This window comes from Helicoverpa armigera, chromosome 28, assembly GCF_030705265.1.
Source record: "Helicoverpa armigera isolate CAAS_96S chromosome 28, ASM3070526v1, whole genome shotgun sequence".
NCBI classification, from domain to species: Eukaryota; Metazoa; Arthropoda; class Insecta; order Lepidoptera; family Noctuidae; genus Helicoverpa; species Helicoverpa armigera.
In genome coordinates, this window is record NC_087147.1 from 7,734,097 (window position 1) to 7,758,213 (window position 24,117).

General features: G+C 36.4%; 1 protein-coding gene across 23 annotated transcripts in view; it reads right to left on the reverse strand.

Moving 5' to 3' along the window:
• The window catches only part of Nrm (neuromusculin), a 423,138-nt gene that overhangs the window by 351,005 nt on the left and 48,016 nt on the right, over positions 1-24,117 (reverse strand). The gene's annotated exons all lie outside the window — the stretch shown is intronic.

Consider the following 24,117-nt stretch of genomic DNA (forward strand, 5'->3'; position numbering starts at 1 on the left):
AACCGTACTTCATCTTAAGTTTACTCCTACCACATAAGCGAATTCAGATCAACTCCACAAGCAAACACCGGCCATCACGTTAAACCGTGACAAAGGCGTAAAACTGACACACACACAAACACACACACACACAGGATATCTCCTCAAGTCGAGTCTGATGGTGGATCAGTTACGGGAACCGTTTGCTCAGGACGTCACTTACATACGTTGGGTAAACTCATTGGAAGAGTGGAGCAAGGGATAAAAGGTAGCGGGTGAGAGTAGACCTGGGCTGCTGGCTTTTATGGTAGGAATATGTCAAGCGACACACAAGTTGATGAATTTTATGGTTACGAATCAATATTTAAAGACTTAAATATTGATTCGTAACCATAAATATAGTTATTTAAAGACTTTACCGTATTTATTTTTATTTTACATTGGCTTTCAAACAAGCGGATTTTTCGCGTGGCTGTACTGGGCGTTGTGATAGCAAACCATTGATAACTACTGAGCTAAAGTCACGTCTGAAAACATACGCCAAGTATTTTACCACTCCATATGAAAGTGCTCTAAAGCGCAGATAGAACGAGACTTATTTAACTTTTTACTAAGAATAATTTCTCAAAAAGCGTGATATTTAACACCATCACTAGTAACGATTATCGCTCCCGCTACCTTTCATGAACTACACCCCACAATAATATGTTATTTGTACAGTTATGGTCGCACGGGCAAAGCGTTTTGAATCACCATGACATACAGATAGTAAACCTGGATTAATACTAGTATTATAAACCTAAAGACTGTGTTTGTAAGTTGGAACGCACTTATCTCAGGAACTTTTAGTTCGAATTGAAATTTGTTTCAGTGTTAGAAAACCCATTTATCGAGGAATGCTATAGGCTACTTCTTACCCGGGTGTATGAATGTAATATGTACGCTAGTATTTTGATAGTGGTACTCTATGTCAAAGGTAGGTCATATAAAATTAGGTTAATCATAATTGCATGGGTTTGCATAATAGAGGTGAGTTTGCAGTTTTTATACAATTTCAAGGTAAAAACCACATGAATAAATTGGAGTTTTTTTGAGCCCATCGAATTGTATGGACATAAATTGATTCCTATAGAATGTTTTAATTAAATATTCGTACTTTACACGCGATCCAACGAGTTTCAATGAATATTATTAACTTACATGTTCTTTTTGCTTTTGTAGAATCAAATGGACTGGATATGACAACATTACCTGTAAAAGAAAGAAAAAATATTTAATATCAAAGGAAACAGGACATGAAAACACAATTAATTAAAGCTACAGTCTTAAAATTGCCATCTTTATTTAAAAACAATGATTAAAAAAACAAGAAATGTTTGTGAATATTTAAGCAACGTTTTCACACCAGCGTATTTTCCGCGCGGTTTCTCTTAGTAGATTATGCGGAGCGGTGTTGCCTGTATACTTTCTTATGCGCCAAAAGGCGTTACATATATATTTTTATCGATTAATAAAACCACGCGGAAAATCCGCCAGTGTGTTAATTTTCGAATTTTCATGTGGACGGACACAAGTAATTCAAAGACACACGAAAACATACAAGCGTTGCTTCTAGGAATATCTCCAACTCCAAGCACCAGGGCAGCAGAATGACTGAGTAGGTGCATGTACGTAAATTCAGTCACCGTTCAAGCAATGAAAATTTAATTGTTCCCAGTCGTACATACACTTATATCTACATATAAAATATATGTCCGTCGAAACAACAGTACGAAACCGGTCTGATTTCATTTATAAGGGATGTTTTTCATTATTTACTCCGACTGATAACGCCTACACCCTTGTTGTTTTAAATGGAGTGAGATTTTTTATATTTTAATTTTGTTTTTTTGCTCTTTCGTGTGGGTACCGGAGATCTGAGTAAATGTTTGTATATGTATGAAACGTTTTCAGGATATATTACGGAAAAGCGACTGTATGTTGCATTTTATACCTGTGTGGAATAACAGGGAATGTAAAGTATTCATAAAGAACTGAAGATATAACGATATTTTATGAATAACGAGTTGTTTCGATTGATAGATTGAACCTGAGATAGAACTTAGTATATTCTAATAAATTGTTAATCCTCCGCAATTACAATACTTTTGAGGGCCGGAAAATTGAGGTTGTGAAAAATAGGGGTAGGAAAATAAAGCCCCTTATAGGATCACTGCGTTATCTCTGTCTGCCTAAGTGACCTTCTATTAATGCTAAATACAGAGTATAGACCCTGTGATAGTATAGATGGTCCCTTGCGTAACTTGCTGTCAAAAGATATGGACGCTAAGAAAAATTTGCAAAGGCTATCAATACTAACCGACTCACACTTGACCGGTTTTCATATTTAAATCAGATTGTAAGAATTTCACTTTCAAAAGCCTTCTCCGTACAAACCGAGGCATCTGTTAATTTTTTTCAGCACGATCTTTGTTATTTTTCAGAGGTTCGCGTAGCAGACTGATTCGCGATCGCCCTTTACTCAAATACCAACACATTTGCACTAGACGAATCAAAACACGACCCTATCACAAACGAAATAAGGTTTACATTACATTTGTCGCAAGTAATATAATTTGGTCGCGTATTTTCATATAATTTTGATTAAATTAAAAAAGGCGAGCGTATATTTTTCTTTATAATGAACGCAGTTTATCAAGGGATGAGTAAATAAGGATTGTTCCAACATATATCGTGAAATGTACCCTTTACTGGGTTAAGGGATGAAATAACGTGTCAGGGGTTGAATATTATTGTTTAACTTTCTAGTAAATGTTTACATAAAGAAAATTAATTATGATATCCTTCCTTATCGTACAATTGTGGGTTCGATTCCGTTGCGGAACACAATAATGAATGTTTTATGGGATGCCATGGCATATCACACAATCAACATTATTTCTATGGGTAATGTCGGAAATAGAATGATGTGGGTTCGAATCCACTGACAGCTGAATTTAAATGTTATTACAAATGTACAAAACCCTACATTAATATATGTAACTGTTTTTCCAACATCATTTTACTAACCAGTCTATTTTTAGAGCTCACAAATTAAAATTGTGTCTACGTAACGAACGTAGCTACTTAAAAATCATAACACCACTTTGACCTACTCTTACCAAAATGAAACTACAAAATAAAAGTCCACTTTTCGCGTAAAAGCAAAAAATAATGGCTGCGTAAAAAAGACATCACGTCCAACCAATATTTCAGTTATTGGATAAAATTTAGACATAATAGTTGGGACGTGATCCGATAGGCTCTGGAAGCATACGCCGTCAAAATACTCCATATAAAACATTGTATTTTTGTATACATTTGTTTGAAGGACCAAGAGAGGCAATACTAGTGAACCCACATAGTACTAAAAATAGGTGTGGCCTTTTCAGAATTTGACGGCGGCTAGACTAACCTATATACAGTAAAATATCAAAATTTAACGAGAATCTAACATTAGTAGGTCAAGTTTCGTAGCAACATGCTTTTGAGTACCAACACGATATGCCAAGATTTTATTAAAATTCTCTATATGAAATTATACACAGCAGAGAAGTGAGTAGTTATCGTGAAAAAAGATAATTTAAGCAGAAAATGTTTACTTCATAGTATAAAGAAAACACATAAAAGATACCAGCAGTAAAATATCTCTCTCTACTACGGTTTGCTTAGAACATGCAAACATTTTATTTAGAAACTTCAAAACCAGAAGTACCAGGCATGCATGTCATCTAAAGAGGTATTCAGTTGGAATTGCAAGTCAGTTCGAGAGTTTGCAATAAGACGGATTATGTCCTGACATAGCTGTGCAAGTACTAGGTTACCAGACATCTTCAGAGCTATACACAATTTAAGCGAGTGAAATTACTTCGTCGACTGGATATCTTGACTTTCCTTGAGCAATGTCCGACCTGATGGATTTCACGAATTACGGTTTTACGACGGGCGAGCCTTATCAGATTCTGAAATGGTTTTATCAGTGAATAGAGAATTAACTTAAGTAGTTGGACTAGATAATACTTTTGGAAATTGAAAATTATAGATATTTGCTACATTCAAAATGGTAATGGCCTGGTTTATAGTCGACATAATTAAACTAGATCCTTATATAGCTCAACATATTTAGTGTACCCGTGTGGAAATTCATATTAACCGTTAATTTATACACGAGGATTTAACATAAATTACCTGCTTACATTTACACTAAGATGAACATAGTTCCACGCGTGAACAAACAGTTTGGAACCAGCAAAGGAATCCGAAATGTGAACAGCGAGCTAATATGTACCCAGGCCAAACAGCCGTCGCATAACGTCTTAGGTACCAGGCGCCCATAACCCTCTAAGAGATGTATTTAGAAGTGCAAGTCAGCGAAGCGACGACATGACCGGACCGACTGCGCTCGCACTAAGATGTATTATGTGCTGACACGGCACTTCTTCCTCACTGTTATATAAAGGAAGCTCCACTATTCAGGTAGCTAGATTTTACTAGCCATTTTGTGGGCGAATTAGATTTTTATTATTAAAATGGTGGTGCTTTCAGGTGAGTGGAAAGCTTGAATCTTTTTGCCTATCGCATCGATGAGATCGCTCGAATTTCTACAGTCCTGGTTACGTAGTTTCATAAGTGAAATTAAATGGCTATGGACGGGAAAATTGCTTTTCATATCTCCGCAGTTTTACTACAAATGCGTCGTATAAAATAATGTTTCGTTTATGAGACTTTATTCTTCAATTTCTCTTGCGTAAGGAATATATTCAAAATCACGTTTAACTCAAAATCGAGTAAACACAAAACGAAATAGAAGATACCGAATTTTATTCTGCCAATGATTGAAACCAAGGGCCTTATCGAATCCATGGCGTCAGCGCCAATTTTCTTTTGCGTTCGCTGTAACCCTTATTCTTTCCAACATAAAAGCCGATTTTGTTTAAACACTGAAAATTGTACTGATGTCCTGAAATATACGGACTATTTTCCGTTTGCGCTAGAAGTTCTCTTTATTACCTGGGCATAAGGGTTGTTTTTGTTTATGTCATCGGCATTTATCCGTTGTACAGCAAAATGGAGGAACAAATCTCAATTTTCGGTTGAAACAAACGTTATTCTTAAAGTGTTAAGGTATATTTTTGTTTGTTTGGAATTAAGATTAATATTTTCGTTTGGGATCGCTTTGTTTCTTCTAAATTAGGTCACGTTCGGGCAAAAGGCATGGCTGCATCCAGCCTTTGAACTAATGTAATACATTATAGTTTCACATTGATTTGTTTTGTAGAAAATTACGTTTCACCCTTGTCGATTAGGAGGGATTGTGTAGAGAGAAGATATATCATGTTTAGTTGGGAATAGACAGGATGATAACAGCTGGACTTATTTGATGGGTTTTACATTGTATTGGGTTTAAGTGGTGAAATGCTTAAAAGAAAACTGCTCGCGTTGCTTTATTTTATTTGACTCATTTTGTATGATATTCTGTAATAAGTATTATTTTTTTATTTATAAAGGTTCTCTTTTAAACCAGTTTTTCTTACTTACTGTTTTACATAATAATTCTGTATGTGTAATATTTCTTCTTCTTTCATATACTACCATTTTGTAAAAAATGCATTCACTGCCTACTTGAAGTCAGATTATTAATTGAAATAATATTTTCTCAGCAAAATAAAATAACGGACTTTTTACATTGGCTGATTTTTCAACATCGAAAAACCGAGCAGGAAATCTGTCAATGTAAAAAGACTGTTATTATCCTCCAAGATTTTTAACAAACTTTATCGTAAAAAATTTCGTATTTCTCTTAGCCATGATTAATTCTAATACATTGTATGTGTATCTAAACATCTCACTATAACTACCACTACTAGGGGAACTCGAACGTCTTTTGTCAAACAAATTGCGTCCTACCCTCAAATTGATTGGACGTAAGTAATGAAACTTGCATCGTGTTCGTTAAATGAAGCATTACTTTGATTAAATCGTATGCAAGCGATTTAGTTTTAGTTACAGTTTCCATTATGTGATTTAGTTACTTACTGTAAAATTATATAAAATTGAAATTGTATAATATTTTTCTAACAAACATACTAAAAATATTAACATCAAAAAAACAAAATTGAAACAATATCCGAGTAATTTTAACAAATACAGCAAAATGGATTTTTGAAATTAACACTTGTAGACTTAAATGTGCTTTCAATAAATTGTATTTATCAATTTCACTGAATCAATTACTTTCATTTATATCAGTAATTGATATCAACATAATAGTTTTTCAATAAAAAACTTAAATTAATTATTTAGGCATAAAAAAAATAATATTCATATTTTGACACGGTACTAAGGAAACTCGTATCTGTCAGCTTTTTCTCACATCGTTCGAGTTTGTCACCCCTAGTAGAGGTTAGGGGGTGTTTATTTGAGGTAACAATGAAGCAACATAGATTATATCGCGGCTAATGTGCCGATACAACCCCGTTTAGAGACTATCAAATAATATAGATAACACTTTAAGCCGAAAGGGACAAACTGGACGGATAATTTATTGTAATTGAATTTTTGTTAAATGTACCAGGATATTATGAGCTTTAAGGAAGTTGACTCAAAGTCGTGGTGGCCTAGTAGGTAAAGAATCAGCCTCTCATGTATAAGCGGGGGTTCGATTAAAGTCAGAAGCTAGTTAGTCTTACAACCTAGGATTGTCAGGTTAACTTGGTCGAGGAGGTCAGATAGGCAGTCGCTCCTTGTAAAACACTGGTCTTGGCTGGCCGACCCCAAGGCTAGATAGATGATGTACTAGGGTATTATAAGCTTTAAAGAAGTTGTCACGAAATAATTGAGGAAAATTCTAAATCTCTCGGTAACACTGTGATGTCTAGACTAAACAAAAATGGTTTTAGACTTTTCTGAACATGAAATAAATTACTTTTTCCTAGTATTTAGTGGTATTGTTTGCCCTCACAGTTATTAAAGATAATGAGGACAGATGTTACACGGATTTTTCGTTACTAAGTTACAAGTAATTTAACTTAACTAACAAAATATTAGGATGTTCTGAGAAGGAATACACTTTTTATAAAATACTACGATAATTAGGTATATAAACCTAGTAGTTCCACATATTCTGAGAGAACACTTTTCTTTTCCCGGAAAAAGCCTTCCCTAGGTTTTTTAAAATGTGAACTCGAATTTCCAAAATTTTTTTGATCATAGAAAATCATTTTAGGCTTTGGCAACAAATAAAGCAAATAACTGTGACACTAATTAAGCGAGAATTTTAATTGTGTTGCAGTATAACTGAACGGTGACCCAGTTCTGCTGCAGATGCTGCCAGGCTTTATAATGATCTCTTAGCGGGTATTCACATTGATACTCTATTTTAGATTTTTGTGGGAAACCTGGATAGATGATCTAGTTTTTGAAGTAGACTCCTAATTTGAGATGGTCACATAACATAGCTAGTTGGCTAGTTAGGTACTTGGATAAAATATAGCCTATTAGATGTTACTCGGAAATGGTACAGTCAACTTCAGGTCAGTGGTAACAGTTTTATAGGAAAATCGTACTTATTATTATTGAGTTAAGGTGCATGACAGTTACCATTGATGTGCAGTCTACTGTACAAAAGTGAAAGAAACGCTTAAGTCATTTCGGAACGTTTTTACCGGGTTTATTAAATTGGCAATGGTTTTGTTATATTAGTGTAGATAAGTGGCCTTTCTCAATAAAAGGAGATCATCCATTTCGTACCCAAAACTGAAAGTGCCGGCCAGAGTAAAAAAATAATATATTCTTGTAGAGAATAATGCCCTGAACATTTTTTACTACTACAAGAATCGTCTACAATTAACCCCCCGGCTGCTATTTGACTTTGAAAATACCAAAAAATCCCACAATGTTTGGAGCATTGCATTACGGCCCCAAACTGGAGAAAGCAGCCGCTGCCTTCCAAGGACTCCTACCCAACCTGGGAAGTCATCAAATGACTCCCCTCTCGCTGTGGGAAAGTTAGACTCCTACTGACTAAAACCCATCATGGGGTAGCCAGAACCGCGGTAATTCTTTCAACTCATTCGATTCTTTAGACTGCCTCGTTAGTCTAGTGGTTGCAAGCGCGGCTGCTGTGCTCGAGGTCTCGGGTTCGATTCCTGGGTCGGGCCGAAATCGCTTTGTGGGTTTTCTTAAACTTTCACAAAGCAGCCCCAGCCAGTCTGGGAGTTGGTGATTGATTCACCCGTGCATCGGAGAGCACGTAAATGTCGATCCTGCGCCTGATCTCTCTCCGGTCGTGTCGGATTGCCGTCCCATCGGGTTATGAGAGGGAAGGAATAGGGACTGCACCTGTGTCTGCTCAAATGCTCATGCACTATAATATGTCCTGCGCAGCTGGCTGATCTCCTTAAAATGAGAATAGCGCCTTGGCCGAAATTGGCCGTGGACGCCATTATTTATTATTAATTCTTACGAACAATCCCGCAGCCCCGATAGGCCTTGTCCCCGCAAAAATATCGTACGATTCTTGTCGAGGATACCCTGAAGATTTTTTTACTATTATAAGGAACGTCTTCTGTTAACCCCCAGGCTGCTGTTTGAGTTTCAAGTTAGAACCGTGAATAAACAATCTATACTTGAATGTTACGGCAAATAATGTCCACAGTTTTTTTTTACAAATCAAACGTCTACGATATACCCTCCCTCCTGCTACACCGAGGAGCCTGTTACTGATTGTTGTGTTCCTTCTGACCATGCAGCAGGGCCGCGGTAACCCTTTCGAACCCCGAAGTCCCGCCAGGTTTTGGGGGTCGCCTGGGGTTTACTGATTCTCTGAGAGGGGCGTGAACAATGCACGCCACCGACACCTGCTATTTCCAAGGAGACGGAGGCACTATGAGCCAAAGGAAAATCTATAGGGGCGAGGAGGAATGGGATGCCTTCGTCTCCTTCTGCGCAGCATGCCAGAGAAGGAGGCAGTGCAATAACTGAGAGTTCGCGCCTCTCATTACATCCGCTGAGGTAGACGTGGAAGACACCACGCGCGTTGGGTGTGGGCGGTGACTTTAGGGAGGCTTATCGTCCCTCCGCTTCCTTGGAGACAAGAGGCCCGTTTCGGCGGCGAGCGTTGACAAGTCAAGCCCTCCTCAGACAGTTAGCAAACCCCAGTGGGGCCCACCAGGGTTAGAACCAGCCAGGGCTGCGGGATTGTTCGAAAGAGTTACCGCGGCCTTGGTACATTATCAGAAGGAAAATGATGGGTTTAAATCAGTAAGTCTACTCGGTGTAGCAGGAGGGGGGGAGGGTATATCGTAGACGTTCGATTAGTTAAAAAAATACTGTGGACGTTATTTCCCGTAACATTCAAGTATAGATTTTTTATTCACGGTTCTCACACTTTAAACTCAAATAGCAGTCTGGGGGTTAACCGAAGATGTTTCTTATATTAGTAAAATATCTTCAGGACATCCTCGACAAGAATCATACGATATTTTTAGCGGGGACAAAGCCTATTGGGGCTGCGGGATTGTTCGAAAGAATTACCGCGACCCTGGTTTCCCCATGATGGGTTTTAATCTGTAAGTGTCTGACTTCCCCACAGCCCAAGTCATTTGATGACTTCCCAGGTTGGGCAGGAGTCCTTTGAAGGCAGCGGCTGCCCTATCCAGTTTGGGGCCGTTATGTAATGCTCCAAACATTGTGAGATTTTTTGGTATTTTCAAAGTCAAATAGCAGCCGGGGGGTTAATTGTAGACGATTCTTGGAATAGTAAAAAATCTTCAGGGCATTATTCTCTACAAGAATCTACTATTTTTTTCTTCTGGCCGGCACATTCATTTTTGGGTACAAATTGTTCGAGACTTGAATGATCTCCTTTAATAATTTGGTTTCAAAGAACAGGGTTATTTTTCAACCTCTTTATGTTCTCAGAATTTTCTTTTCTTTCTTTCTTTCCCACAAAAAGTGTTAACATAAAACCAACAACATACAACACAAGTTGCAAATTAAATAAATCCTAGTTCAGACTCGTACTAACTCGACTAAATAGGGCTTGTTCACACGGAACACGCCCCGAATAATTGAACAACAACTTAAAGTGAGGAAAAAATGTCTAGACGCCACATTAGGCCTCATAAACTATGTAACGAGGTGTCGTTTAGGGGGTCTGGTTTATGCAAGTAACAAAAAGTATGTTGAATTTGCTTGTAACTACTAGGGAAATGAAGCAGAATTTGTTTTAATTGAAATACTTTAGTTCTTTGTTAGACTTATAACTACTTTCTTATGGATAGCTTGAAACTATTATGAACTATTATGTAGAAAAATACTTTTTTTTAAAGAGTATCTATCGAGTTTCTTGCCGGTTCTTCTCCACGAGAACGGAATCACGTAACTAGCTTGACGTTTCGAAAGAGCTGAATAGGCCTATTTAAATAAAATAAAAAATTACTTTATCTTTACGTAATTTGTATTTCAGACGGCCTCCTTTTGCCGACTTTGAAAACTCGTAAGACCATATTAATAACACTCACATTAGCAACTTACAGTCCAAACTCAATTAGGTACATAGACATACACTCTCAGTACCAAAGTTCCACAAGAAATATGTACATACACTCTCATACTTAGTACCAAAGTTCCTCAAGAAAAAAACAATTGCCCATCCCCTCCTAAATCTCAGTATCAGAACAATACATCAGAAGGCCTCGCATACATCCCGAGGCCTCGCATACATCCCCAAACTAAGGCCGTATCCACACGCTCCATGTTCTTGCAATAAAGATTAAGTCCGGAGATTATAACGAGCCCCACTGAGGCCGTGTGCACTAACCCTTAAGGGAAATTGTTAGGATAATGACATCGCCTTTTATTAGGAAAGTAAATGAGTTACGGCGCATTGGTTCAAGCCGCGGGTTTGCCTGCGATTGCTTTAGTACGGTATTATTGGATAATTATTGAGTTGTTCCGAAGTTTTTCTGTTTCGTTATTCTACTTGTGTGGCTGTTTCGTTTGGTGCGGAATCTTGGGTTTGATTACCAAGTAGCGCAAAATGTTACTATGCTATCGGATTTTTTGAGCGAAGTAAAAGATTTGTGCCTTATTGGTGACATAGGGTCATGTAACATAATGATGAGCTGTATAAAAATATCATGTAGTTTTTGTTGCACTTGTTATGGCAGATAAAAACTTTTAATTTTAACATAATTAGGTAACATATTCTTTGACAGTGATATATTTCATTGACTACTAAAAAGGTATCTCTCAAATAACAAAATCTTCAAAAAACTTCAAACTTAACAACAGTATATAATTATTAGCCCTCCAGTCAAACAAGTGTTTCAAAATTACAAACTAAAAGGCCCTACAGACAGACAGACTCATGTCTTCATTACACACGACACGTATGATGTAGGCAAGTCTTGTTGGGCGCCATTATTTCGTGTACTAGTTACCCTAGTTCCACAATAAGGGACCTTGTTCTAACTGCTCTATTAAGATGTCTAGTAAAGTTAGAATTAAAGTTATGAGGGTAAAGTAAAATTGCTGTTTGCTATGGTTTTGCTGATGTTTGAAGTGTGATAAGTAAATACTTGTTTTAATACAAATTAGACGCCAACCAATCTATAAAATAACGTAAAAATTTTCTTATTGTCAATATGATTGATACCAATTAATACCATATAATAAGAAAATGTTTTAATGTCGGGATAAACGCTAAGAAGAAGAAGAATAAGAAAATGTTTTGTCTTAATTCAAGGCTTATGTTTTCATTTAATTTATTGAGCCAGTTTGATGAACCACGTAGAAGGGATAAAATATTTATTCCTGAATATTTCCATTTTACCCTAAAACTCCCTCTATCTTTTATAACCCACATAAAAATCACAATACAGTTGTAAGCCCATAAAATAAATAAATACATTAAAGTTTTCATCTGACTTCACCCCACTAAACTAAACGGATCAATATGGCCGCTTGGTCCTCGTTACGGTAAGGTTTGCTCCCTACTCGTCGCGGCGTGAACATATATCATGATAACGCGGCCAGACAATGATGGCTTAGAAAAGAGGAATGGCAAAAAATGCAATACTTATAGCTAGATATGTCGCTATTTTTTTCTTTGAGAAGATAAGGTTGGTAAAGTATTGGTATACTTAGTTATTTTTGTAGGTAGGTGTAATTTATTACTGCTTGCACTCGGTTGTTTAGCTACAGGGGAACCAAATGATCTTGTAAAAACTTGGTATAGTCTTAACCACATAAATGAAGTTCTAACAAATAACAAAAAATATTGTTGTATAAACTGTTCTGTTGTATAACTGTAATATACGTTTCTTAAGTTCCACCAACTTGAGAAACGTACATTAATTTTATTTCTGCGTATATCATGTGTATAGGTTTCAAGGGAAACGATCTTCTCGTTTTATATCAACAAATCGTATTCAGTAACCCCACGTCAAAACATACCTGTCTCTACATCCACCTACAACTACCCCATCAAAATCACTCAAGCATTTCCGAACACAATTCAACAAGACACACCAACTTCCATATGACCAGATTATGAAACTTCAATACGTCATTAGTGAAATCCAACAATGGCTCTAGCTAGGGGTTCGATTCCCGTGCTTAGCAGACTGGCACAATTTGATTTGATAACACGTAATCTCCTAGGGGTTATTTCGAGGGGTCTATATGTTAGGGGTCCTACTATCGTTGAATTTTATTATTGGTAGGAAGGATTTAAATAAAGTGTATTTACTTAGCTTTTGTAATCCTTGCTTGAGGGTATTTGTTTGTTAAAGTGCAGGGTACTTTAAGTTGGGTGCATTGAATTATTTACTTGGGACTCCAAAGAGTTTGTAATGCCTTTTGGAGTAAATAATGTGTGACAAGTTTTTTGGCATTCAAAATACTTATACCAATAGATTAAAAAACTTGAGTCAAAGAGAGTCTTGTAATGTAATTAATTCATCATTAATAATGTCAAAAATACAATTGGTGTAGATGATGATGTAAACCAAACATGCCTTAACGCTTTTATACTTGAGATATCCTTTATAAAATAATTAACATAAGACAAAAGCTATTTCCTTGAAACGACATGACAGTCAAACTTGAACTACCAAAAAGTTTTCATCTCCAAACACCACAATGACAGATGTCAAAAACAAATGAAACATTCACCAGTACTCTCACCCGGCTTTACTTGAGAAGAACTCCTTACAAACATGGGAATTACGTTCATTCAATTATCCTTACTAAAATAACTCCTAGCATAATACTATTATGTTGTTACAGCTTTTTGTTGTATCGCAGAAATAACAGAAAGTACACTTTACAAAAACATGAAAAATTCTCATTAGAAAAATCGATTAACTTTCATTTACAGCTGAATAGTAGTTAAAACCTGGTATTTGCTCCTAGAAAAGTATACAATTAATATAGCTGACTAGTTAGTGTCTGGCTCAAAAACCGAAGTTGAGTAAAAACAAATGGGGCTCAATCTCTTTGATTTTATTTATTTCAGGATAATCATCACGGTGAAATATCTTATCATCACATCACAACTTCCCAATAGCTTAATTATTTCTCCTAATTCAAGTACAAAACATCGTCATGTTACTTTCCCATCTAAACCTACTAAATCTTCTGTTAGGATCCGCTGGCGTCACCCCATTTCAAGGGGAAGCTCGTCTAAGAGGTATTATCGTGTACAAAACGCGGCGATTTCGCGACACTCCCCACTTCCCTTCACCCCCTACCACGGAACACACAACTGGATAAACAAAACGACAGTTTAACACCATTCGATGTACATCGCTGCTTTTGCACGAACCAGTCTACTTGATACAGAAGAAAAACGGCAATGGATGTATAAGCAGAGATTGTGTCGAGTCTGTTTAGTCAAAGCTGCTGATATGACTGTTTCAAGAATCCATAGTATTGCGGTGATAAATGTTTTTTTTTCTCTCAGTCGTGTGGGGATGGAAATTTTATTTTTTCCCTCGTTCCTGAGAGGGTTGTGAGCGGTTTAACAAATTGAAGTTTTATTGCAAGTGTTTGCAAGACTTATGCTAGTGCTCGCGACAACTGTGTGGTTTTTACGTAAATAAAGAATGAGTTAAAAGTTCCAGAGCATCAAGTAACTTCAATGTTTAGCTGAAATCACTGCAATTGTTGATACTGACGGATTTTATATACACGAGATTCAAATAACTATGCTTTTGATAGTAAAACATAACGAAAGACTTAGCTAGTCTTTTTAGCTAGTCTTTAGAGGCATCGTATACGGTTATAGTAACATTACACTTTTTATAACCTGCTCTGAATAATAAATGTAAAATAACTTCACACGTAGGAACGCTAATTCTGTTTTCTTATTAAACAACCAGTTTCAGTAACAACCAGAGGCTGTTTCCGATCCCATTAACAGTCAAATCATGAAAATTACGCAACTTAATAAGAAAACATCATTACTGGTTATCACGACTCAGCAGATCCACACGATCTTACTTGACAACAACAGAATTGATGAGATTTGTCCTACGTGATAAAATAAATAAATTAACAGATAAGGAAGCTACAAAGAATGCTGGAGAATAATTGAAATAAGCTGAACTTATAACAAACGCTGAAGAAGAAGTAAATAATAAGGTTGGGGGAATAGCAGTTCTAAATCTCACAGATCGATCGACACTTAGCCACGAGGCCATTCTCTCGACAGACGCTGAGTTAGAAAAGGTCGGCTTATTTCTACAAGCATTTGACGATAATGAATCGGTCCATTGTGTCGATAAGAAAACTTCATTAGCGCGATTCAGGGAGGAACAACAAACGGGACTAATTTAACAAAATACTACGAATTACGGCAAATCTATTTAGGGGAGCACACACTTGAGTACGGTCGAGATAACGACGCGATTTCTTGTCGAATTCTGCAATGTTTTGCTGGATGAAAAAGACCCGTTGAAGCTCAGCCATTTATCCTGTTTTTACTCTTTCAGATACTCTAGCGTTGAAAATTACAGTAAGGTGTGATATTAATCAAAAGAGTCCTATAGATAAACTTAGTGCACAATCACTCATGTACCAATATCAACTACATCATTACCTTTCAAGTGCTTAAAATAATAAACATCATCATTTGTTATCTTGAGAAATGAAATCATTTCTTAACAAGATAATTTAACGGTAATGATAAACACAATATAAATCACATTCATTCAAATAGAGAAGAGGGGGTATTCCAAACAATTGCACATTCAACGCAGACACAATCTCGTACACGATTATTATAAGTCGCGCAGTCGCTTGGTCGCCTGCTGCGCGCCGAACCTTAGTGGGCCTATCCACTGCGTTACATCTGATTTGTGTTACGGAAGCTGGGACTTGGAGGGCAGAGGGCCAAGCCTCCCTCCGCCATTTATCTCCACACGATAGTTAAATGCAATCTTCTCTCACATTATGTGGCCCCTTTCTTTATCTCACATTTTTGTGAGTTATTTCTTAGATGAAAAAACGGTTTATGTTTTTGCAGATAGCTTCATTCGTGTTATGAATGGCTGTGTTTTATGTGTTGTGCGTTTTAGTTGTTTTGTACTTAGTATCTGTTTTAGGGGTAACATCACTTAGTAGCACACATGTGGCACCTCTTAAAGACACAAAAGTTTTAGTCACGTCAAAAGGCATTTATGCTATACTTAAAACTTATAAATTTCTTAAGACACAAAGTTAACCAGTACCACAAATGCATTGAGCATAAACTAATCCAGTTGAAAGCTCACAACAACACAGTTATAACAAAACGAAGTGACCCGCAAAATCTTAAGTCTCCAACGTCCAAACTAGTGGAAATACAAGTCGCAGCCGAATGTGTCCACAATTGCCTGAATCCCTCATAATCCGGGGATCCTCGCAATACTACACTCGATACCCTAGCTCGTTTACTAAAGTTCACGCAGAAGTACCACTTTATACAAAATAGTTCGAATGTGGTGATCAACTGCTGAAACCACTGCTAGAAGTGTTCAAATGGCTTATAGTTAGAAACAAATAAGCTTTAGATGACACATAAATAAACAAACTTAACATATTTTTCTTGCCTTCTAGTTTAAAATCTTAAAATGTCACATTTGCAGTACCTATCATATTGCACGGTGGATGTGATCAAAACGCCGACACTACTTCCTTAATATTTTTCATTATAACATGTCCGCTCTTCATTTTGTTCTCCATAAGTAGGTATAGATAGGTACCTCATTAATTTTTGCGCGTATACCTTCTGATTTACAGTCGTTTGTCAAATATTTCTTATCCCCAACCCGAAAGGGCGGGCGAGCTTTTAATCCGACGGTGCAAGATTGATGGTAAGTCAGCAGGGGTGGGCAGGAGGTGTCTTCGCAGCCAGCTCCACGCTTCGGCTTAGCGAGTGTCTCCTATTGATTTATTTGTGTTAACTTGTAAATGGTCATGATAACCCTGAGGGTGTTGAGTTTCATTTGTTTTGAGGGACGATAAGTAGCAAAGCTTTTAAGTATACATAGAAGCTTTCTATGAATGAATGCCATAATGTGAAGGTCCTTAGTCAAAGTCAAAAGTTTTTATTTTATATAGGTCCTTATGGAAAATTGTATGCATCGTATAAATCGTCTTGATTGTAACAAAATTGCAAAAAATTTGCAACCTTCGATTGGAGCATGACAATTCTTGTATGTACATTACATAGTCACTAGTACAAATTCCATATGGTTACATACATTTTCCAACTAGCGAATTTGGGCGGAAAAGCCACACAGGTTGATTGTTCAAACTTATCTCTGAACTAAACTAGAGGAATAGTTAATTGAAAACAGTCGTACGATAACCGAGCTGTTTCTAGGAAACCGGTTACATTATTGAATTGTACAGAATTGCGACGCAGATGATACCAGGAAATCATAAGCTGAATACACGTTTAACATTTTGATAACAACCCTTAACACGAAGGCAGAAGTAATTATGTTTAACAAATCATATTATTGGTATGTGTTGACTGAAAATTGTGCACAGAGTAAAATATGGGAGGAGAGATAAGTATATTGCGTGTACGAATACAAGAAGCCAGCAAAAATAACTTATTTAGGAACTATAGAAAGAAGATCAGTAGCTACCCAACATGAGACAACCCAAATAAATAAAAGTGACCCACTGTCACGCTCATACAACAATAACAGGCCCAGCCTTATTCCCCGAGGGTCTTAGCACTAAGAACACTCGCTACCTGACAGTAATTCACCCAGGATCATTGGATTACCATTAAATAAATTTATTTGGCTATTTACTGAGAAATTACGGGATTCCACCCGCAAACATTGGTCGGCCGTGATGAGAAATTATCTGATCAATATTACTGGTTCATTCTGGAATTTACTGGCAATAACTGGTTTAGACTGGTTGGTAATATTTCAGTGGTTGATTAGTCTGATTTAGTGAGCATGGCAACGCGTGTAATGTAATCGAGATGGAGTTAATAAGATACTAAATGTTGATGATACTGGAAGAGTGAAGTTATTTGACGTTATATTGGAAAACATGAAACACTTTTATGAAAAGTATAAAACGCTTTTCCTAGGGCTTGGCAAGATAGTAATATAGACTTGTTTAATGTGACTTTTGCTATACCAGTTTTTAGTAATTTTCTACCTGTTAAGAGTAAGTAACTCTTTTATAGTAATAGAACATCTAAAGAACAACTTTCGGAAACCGAATTAAGTAAAAATACATGAAGTATTTAGAAGTTAGGACTCATAACGTTAAGATAAGAAATAACCTAACCTAGAGCATTATTATCTAGAACCAAAACCCACAAAATATGATTCCCATTTACCAGTAACCACCCAAAAATCCCAGTGATTGCAAAAATCGGCACACTTACCGCGGAACAATGACTGACCTTCCACAAAGGGTAACATTAGCCCCCATTGTTTCTAACGGGGGCACAATACCCCTGAAACGGCAAGTTATTTACACTTCGTAAGCATCGATATTATATCTGTTATGGTTCAACTTTAGATCGGGGTTGCTGTTATTGTTTTTGAAGGTTTTTGGGGATCAAGTGGTTTAAATAATCGGGTGTTAGGGCGATTTAAGTTTTTGGTTATCAACTTGATTGCACAAATATATTTATGGGTTTCACCGGTTACTGATAAAGTCTCTGATAGCTTATCGGGAATTTGTCTGATACATAAACTATAACTTTTGGTTTCACAGGTAGAGATAGTTACAGAAAGCGAAATCTGGCATAAATTATAAGCAATAATCAGATAGAAGTTATCCGATGATTGAAAAATTGGCCCTAAGAAGAGAAAATTGAAGTAAATAGAAAAACACAAATTGTGTTACAAAAGCGACGAATTACATTACAATTGTTTCGAAAATAATTTCTCAGTTCCAGCTATCACATAAAAAATTGTTGAACATTCAAAAAACACGTATAACAAAGACTCAATTTCCACTCAATAAAACACAACGATTGGACGAGATAAAATAAATAGCAATGTAATCACCCAACACATAGGAATCAATATATTCCACGAACCCGAGGGTGATACTCTGAACTTTTAATATCACATTGATCCTATCTATATTCAAAGCAAATAAATGTTTCGAGCTGTAAATACTAACATCATACATGATAAAGTAGATCATGTGTATGTCTGTTACGACTAAATAACCAAAACGGTTTTAGTTGCTGACCTAGATTGAGAAATGAAAGAGAATGTAGGAAAATTCCATCAAAACTCAGATCGAAACAAAATTAAGTTTTTTGGTAAATTAAGATTTTTTAATTACTGCAACAAATTCAAATCTTCTTTTCCTTTAAAAAGGCTACTCTACACCCCACGCCACGAGAAAGGCAGAGCCGATCGCTTAAACTAGTATTGATAATGATAGCAAAGAAAAGCATAAAGGATTCAATAAATCACTACCTAAACCAAATATAATTGCAATTTTTTTTACTGCAACATCATTACTGTGTCATTTCTATTCTCAAATTACACATGTACAAGTTTTGGAGAACAAACAGTTCCCAACATGTCAAGGAACTAGCATTTACTGGAAGTTCCAATAGCGTGACTATTTGCGTACCGCCCGAATCGGTATTAATTACCGATGTGTATGGCTTCTGTCCAACTTGCTGCGATACTTCCACAGGGAGCTATTCTCGGCCCACTGCGGTTCTAACTTCTGTTTTGTGTTATTGTTTTAATTAATTCTGAGTTTTATGGACATCTCGAAGTGTATCAAAGGGTTAAGATAGAATATTCTAGTTTGTTGATATGTTGTATTTAGATCTAAACCACATATGTATATGATTTTTTAATTAGTACGTTAACTGTGATCGTATATCTCTTCCTCTACCTAAAATCAAGTTGAAAAAAAAACTCTCTGGCGTTATCAGGTAAAAAGTTAAATGTGAACTTCCAAATAAAATTCCTCCTCCATTTCCCGAGAACTCTTTAAAGCAATTGTCTTAACTTCCCATTTCCCTCCATCCTTAAGTAGTTCACGAGCGTTGAAACCATAACTAACCATCAGTTTAAATATGAACGGAGTCCCCTCATTCTGCAGTCCCGGGCCTTAAATAACAAGTGTCCGGACCGGTTTACACGACAGCCGGACAACCGGACAGCGGACAGCTATACGAGCAACCTTTGACCGGAATCTACGGCTGACCCGGACAACGGCCATTTTGATGTTGTACTGAGTTCTTGGATTGCTATGTATTGGGATCTTCCTGATGGAAAGGTTATTGTTGTTGAGGGTTATTGGCGATGTGGGACGTTTTGTGTTGCAATAATTAAATGTCTAGTGCCTTTAATTGTTTGTAAACATGTATGTTTGATGCAGAGTCAAGATCATCGAATGGCAAGTCATGGTTTTAGTATGCGTGATGCGTTTCCTGTATGTTCCCTTTGAAACGCACTTATGATTCTGGAGAATATTCTTATAATAAGAAAAACCTACCTATAACAGAAAAAAAGTCTCTATAACTTTATAGCTAAACTATAGACCCTACTGTGGTTTCCAAATATTCTTCCACTAAATTTTCACTACGCTCTACAGCCATGGCTTAACAAAGGGTCCCATTGTGTCCTACGTCCCCTTAGGTACCGGACAGAAGCCGGTAATTTATGCCCACTTACACAACACGATTCACTACTTATTAGCATTAAAATGACCCACTTCACGGCTGACATTTCAAACTGGGGTAAAGATTCTCTACAGTGTGCTGGAGTAATTTTAGAATGGCGAAAGTTCAATATTTCTAATGGTCAAGGTTTAAATTGGGACTGGTATTTTGGAAAAGGGCTTCATTGCGTCGCTAGACTAAGAAAACTCTGGTCAGTAGAAGACTAAAAATGATAATCATCATGAGTCTTATTCTAAAAGTGAAAATTACTCTAAAAAGGCAATTAAAAAAACCAGCAGAAAATTCCAAAGCTTTTACTTTAATTAACATTATCCGAACAATTAAATTGCGTATTATAATTGAAGGTCCCGCTATTAACCCTCGCTGGGGTCAAAACGACCGCAAACAAAACTGCCTTCAGTCCCGAATACTTGGACAACTATTCCATCTATTATTACTGACTCAAGGACATACGTGTCTAGATGTGGCTTTGACGTGACCTTGAAAATACTGAGATTTGAAGAAATGTTTTAAACGATTGCCCTAAAATAAGGGGGTTCTCAATTCAGCGTTTTTGTCTATCAAGCCAGTTCTACCATGTCTTTATCCACTGATTTGAATTTAATACATTGACGCCTTAACTTTAAAACACAACATGTGCGCGGTTAAAACGAGGATCTTCAGTTGAAGTTTATATATACCTATAGAAACATATAATCTCATACTCATACATACCTTAGTCATTATTCAATAATGCTTAGCAACCGATGTAATTTCTCCTAACTATTCAAATATTATTAATATGAAAACCGCTGAGTTAAGGTAAACATTGAATCTGAGTATAAACAGCTGTGTCGTTCAAGGTCACTAGAAATATATTTTTATTTTTATCTCCCAAACAATTTCACACGTGGTGGAGAGATTATTATCATTGTGTATTACCTTGTCAACTTCAGAAAGCTTTATATTTGCCTTATGTACTGTGTATATATTTCTAGGAAGATTATTGGTCGTACCACTCTTAAACGTCTGTTGAACACTTGTCTAAAATTTTCAGATTATGACGTTGCAATAAGGTCCGTTTTGCAGCCACACTTTTTTACACAAGTGTTCAACGGATGTTTAAGTTTTTGTAGTAAGGCTGTATATGTTTCAAAACTGTCGCTTCTAGTCATTTATTTCTACTACAATTAGCATTACTTTAAGAAGTACTAACTTATTTTGTTCTTACAACACTTTCACGTTCTGTTTTCCATAAAGTTTTCTATCTGAATAAGTTTAATTGTCGCTAGAATTTCAGTATTCCAGTCATATCTAGTTGGTTTCTAACCAAAATCAAACTTCACTGGTCTTCAGTTATGTACGAAATTTGTCTTTCTAAGTTTCATACGCTACCACTTTCCTAGTAAACTATGAAGTGGGAAATTGAACTTTATGTTGTAAGTGTTAAGGTTTAATATTGGGAAGAGTTGTGATATAGCAGTTTGTTTTCCAAGAGAATCGTATGTCCTATTTGTAAGTAATAATAGTTTGTGAGGCAGAGAGTGCCGGTTTTCCAACTTTTCCGCGAGTGAATACGCTCGTGTTCTGGTATTTTTGGTATTTTTTAATGAGTTCCTTGTCAGTATTGTGTGATTTCCTTATGTGTTATAGTTATATGGATGCTGGAGTGAATGGTTATCGTATATGATTCGTAATGACACAATTATTTAAAAATATCTTGCATTGTAACAGCTTCCAAATCAAAAACAGAAATAAATTCCAAATAGCTTCTGCAACTCATATAGAGTAAACATTTTGTTGACCTTTGTGTGCACCAAAAAAAACCTCAAAAGTAACATATTCTACCGGGGTCGTTGCCTCAAAACATCCTAGAAAGACAGGGACTAAAAACTAACAAAAAACTTTCAAAATTCAATTGCAGAGGCAGACATGCCATCCTAGATTCAAATAGGGGACCTCCCATAATTACGTTATGTTTGGACCGGCCAGGGGGCAGCCCCAGTATTACGTAAGTCAATTGTTACACAGCTTTGATTTTTGAAGAGTTTTTCAACTTTCAATTTGCTAGTGTTATCAGCGTGAAAATGTACGTAGTGAAATTATAATTGAAGCAGGTCCATTCATGAACAAAATAAAATAGAGACATAATGTGCAGGAAAAATGAAAAATAAAGAAAAATACTGAATATCAGAATATTTTGTCTTAAAATCCAAAATGAATAAACTCGAATAAAAAAAGATATAAAATACATTTTCTTTACGTTACACAAAGTAAAGACAGCCAAAAAAATCTCCGTACTTACTGAAATAAATAAAAATAATAAAGTAAGTAAAAGTTTGACTGCACCAAAAACGTTCGGCCACTGCAGTGGTTAAATATTGCAGCGTCGATATTCTTCGGGGAGCTGTTTACAGCAGTCCAACAATTAAAGGTTTCGTGTATACGGAACCACTACACGACATCATAAATATTGCTACAGTGTTCGATGTGGGAGACAGTGAATTTCGGCTATATATAATAGCTAAAGTTGTTTTAATATGGCAACTTGAGACATACCAGTCGCAAAGAGAAGTCGTGGTGGCCTAGTGGGTAAAGAACGAACCTCTCAAGTATGAGTGCGCGGGTTCCATTCCAGGTCAGGCAAGTACCAATGCAACTTTTCTAAGTTTGTATGTACTTTCTAAGTATATCTTGGACACCAATGGCTGATAAAAAGGTGAAGGAAAACATCTTGAGGAAACCTGGACTATATGTATAGTCTGAAATCATCAACCCGCATTGAGCTAGCGTCAGAATCAATCTCTTTCCGTGTGAGAGGAGGCCTGTGCCCAGCAGTGGAATAATAAAAAGGCTGTAACAGTAACAGGTATTAAAAACAGTTGTATTAAAAACAGCTAACCGTTTCATTAAGCCTTAACACATTTTTCCATTGTACAACACTCATCATTTTTATTTTCGGACAAAATAAAACATTTTATTTTACGAATAATCAGTCCTTTGAAAATAAATTGCTTGTTCGTTTCCAATTGAAAATCACATTCAACAATTGGCATCCAATAAAACTTTTGTAAGCACTTCATACATATTTAATTTTGGATCACTAAAACCTCAAATGTGTGAAATTTTAACGCCGCGTGTAAAATTGGAGGGTGTTAAAAATCTACCACTGTGCATGCTGAATGGCTGGCTGCCTGTTGGGAAATCTGTGTGAACAAAAGTATCGGATGATTCTAGTACTAGGACTGTCTTAGTGTTCCGTCTTGCTTAGATATCTTGTATTTAAATATTTTTTTCTAAGTATAAAACTATTTCTGATTTTCCTCGCTTGATTGAGCATGATGACGTTTCGAAAGACTGTTTATTATTTTCCGGGTTTGATGTACAGTAAATAGGCCAATCTGATTAAATCTGTCTACTCTATCTTTTCTTCTATACTAATACCAGTAGGTATAATAAAGAGAAACATTTTTTGTTTGTTTGTATGTGCCTTAAAGGCTCCGTAACTAATAAGTGAACCGATTTAAAGCAAGCCTTTACCCGAGTAAGATAGGCTATATTTTGTCTAGGTACAGGAAGAAATTCCCGCGAGATACAGGTCAAATCACGGAGAAACAGCCCGTACCAAATATAGAAAAATGGCCTAACAATCACACTTCACCTAAACAAGGGCACATAACCCATATATTAGGCGAATTGGCCGGAATATTTGGTAAATTTAATATATAAAACATATGAATCGTTCACTTCCCCGGGGCCCTTGCGTAATAACGTATTACGCGGTACTGTCGGCAGATGAAGCAACTCATTAAAATGTTTTATTTATTCACATCAAAGGTTGGTCTCGTAAATATCTGATGTCCCGAGAGCATTGACACAAGTGTAAAGGACTGCAATATTGTTAATGACTTTATTGAGATTCTGCTCAAAGG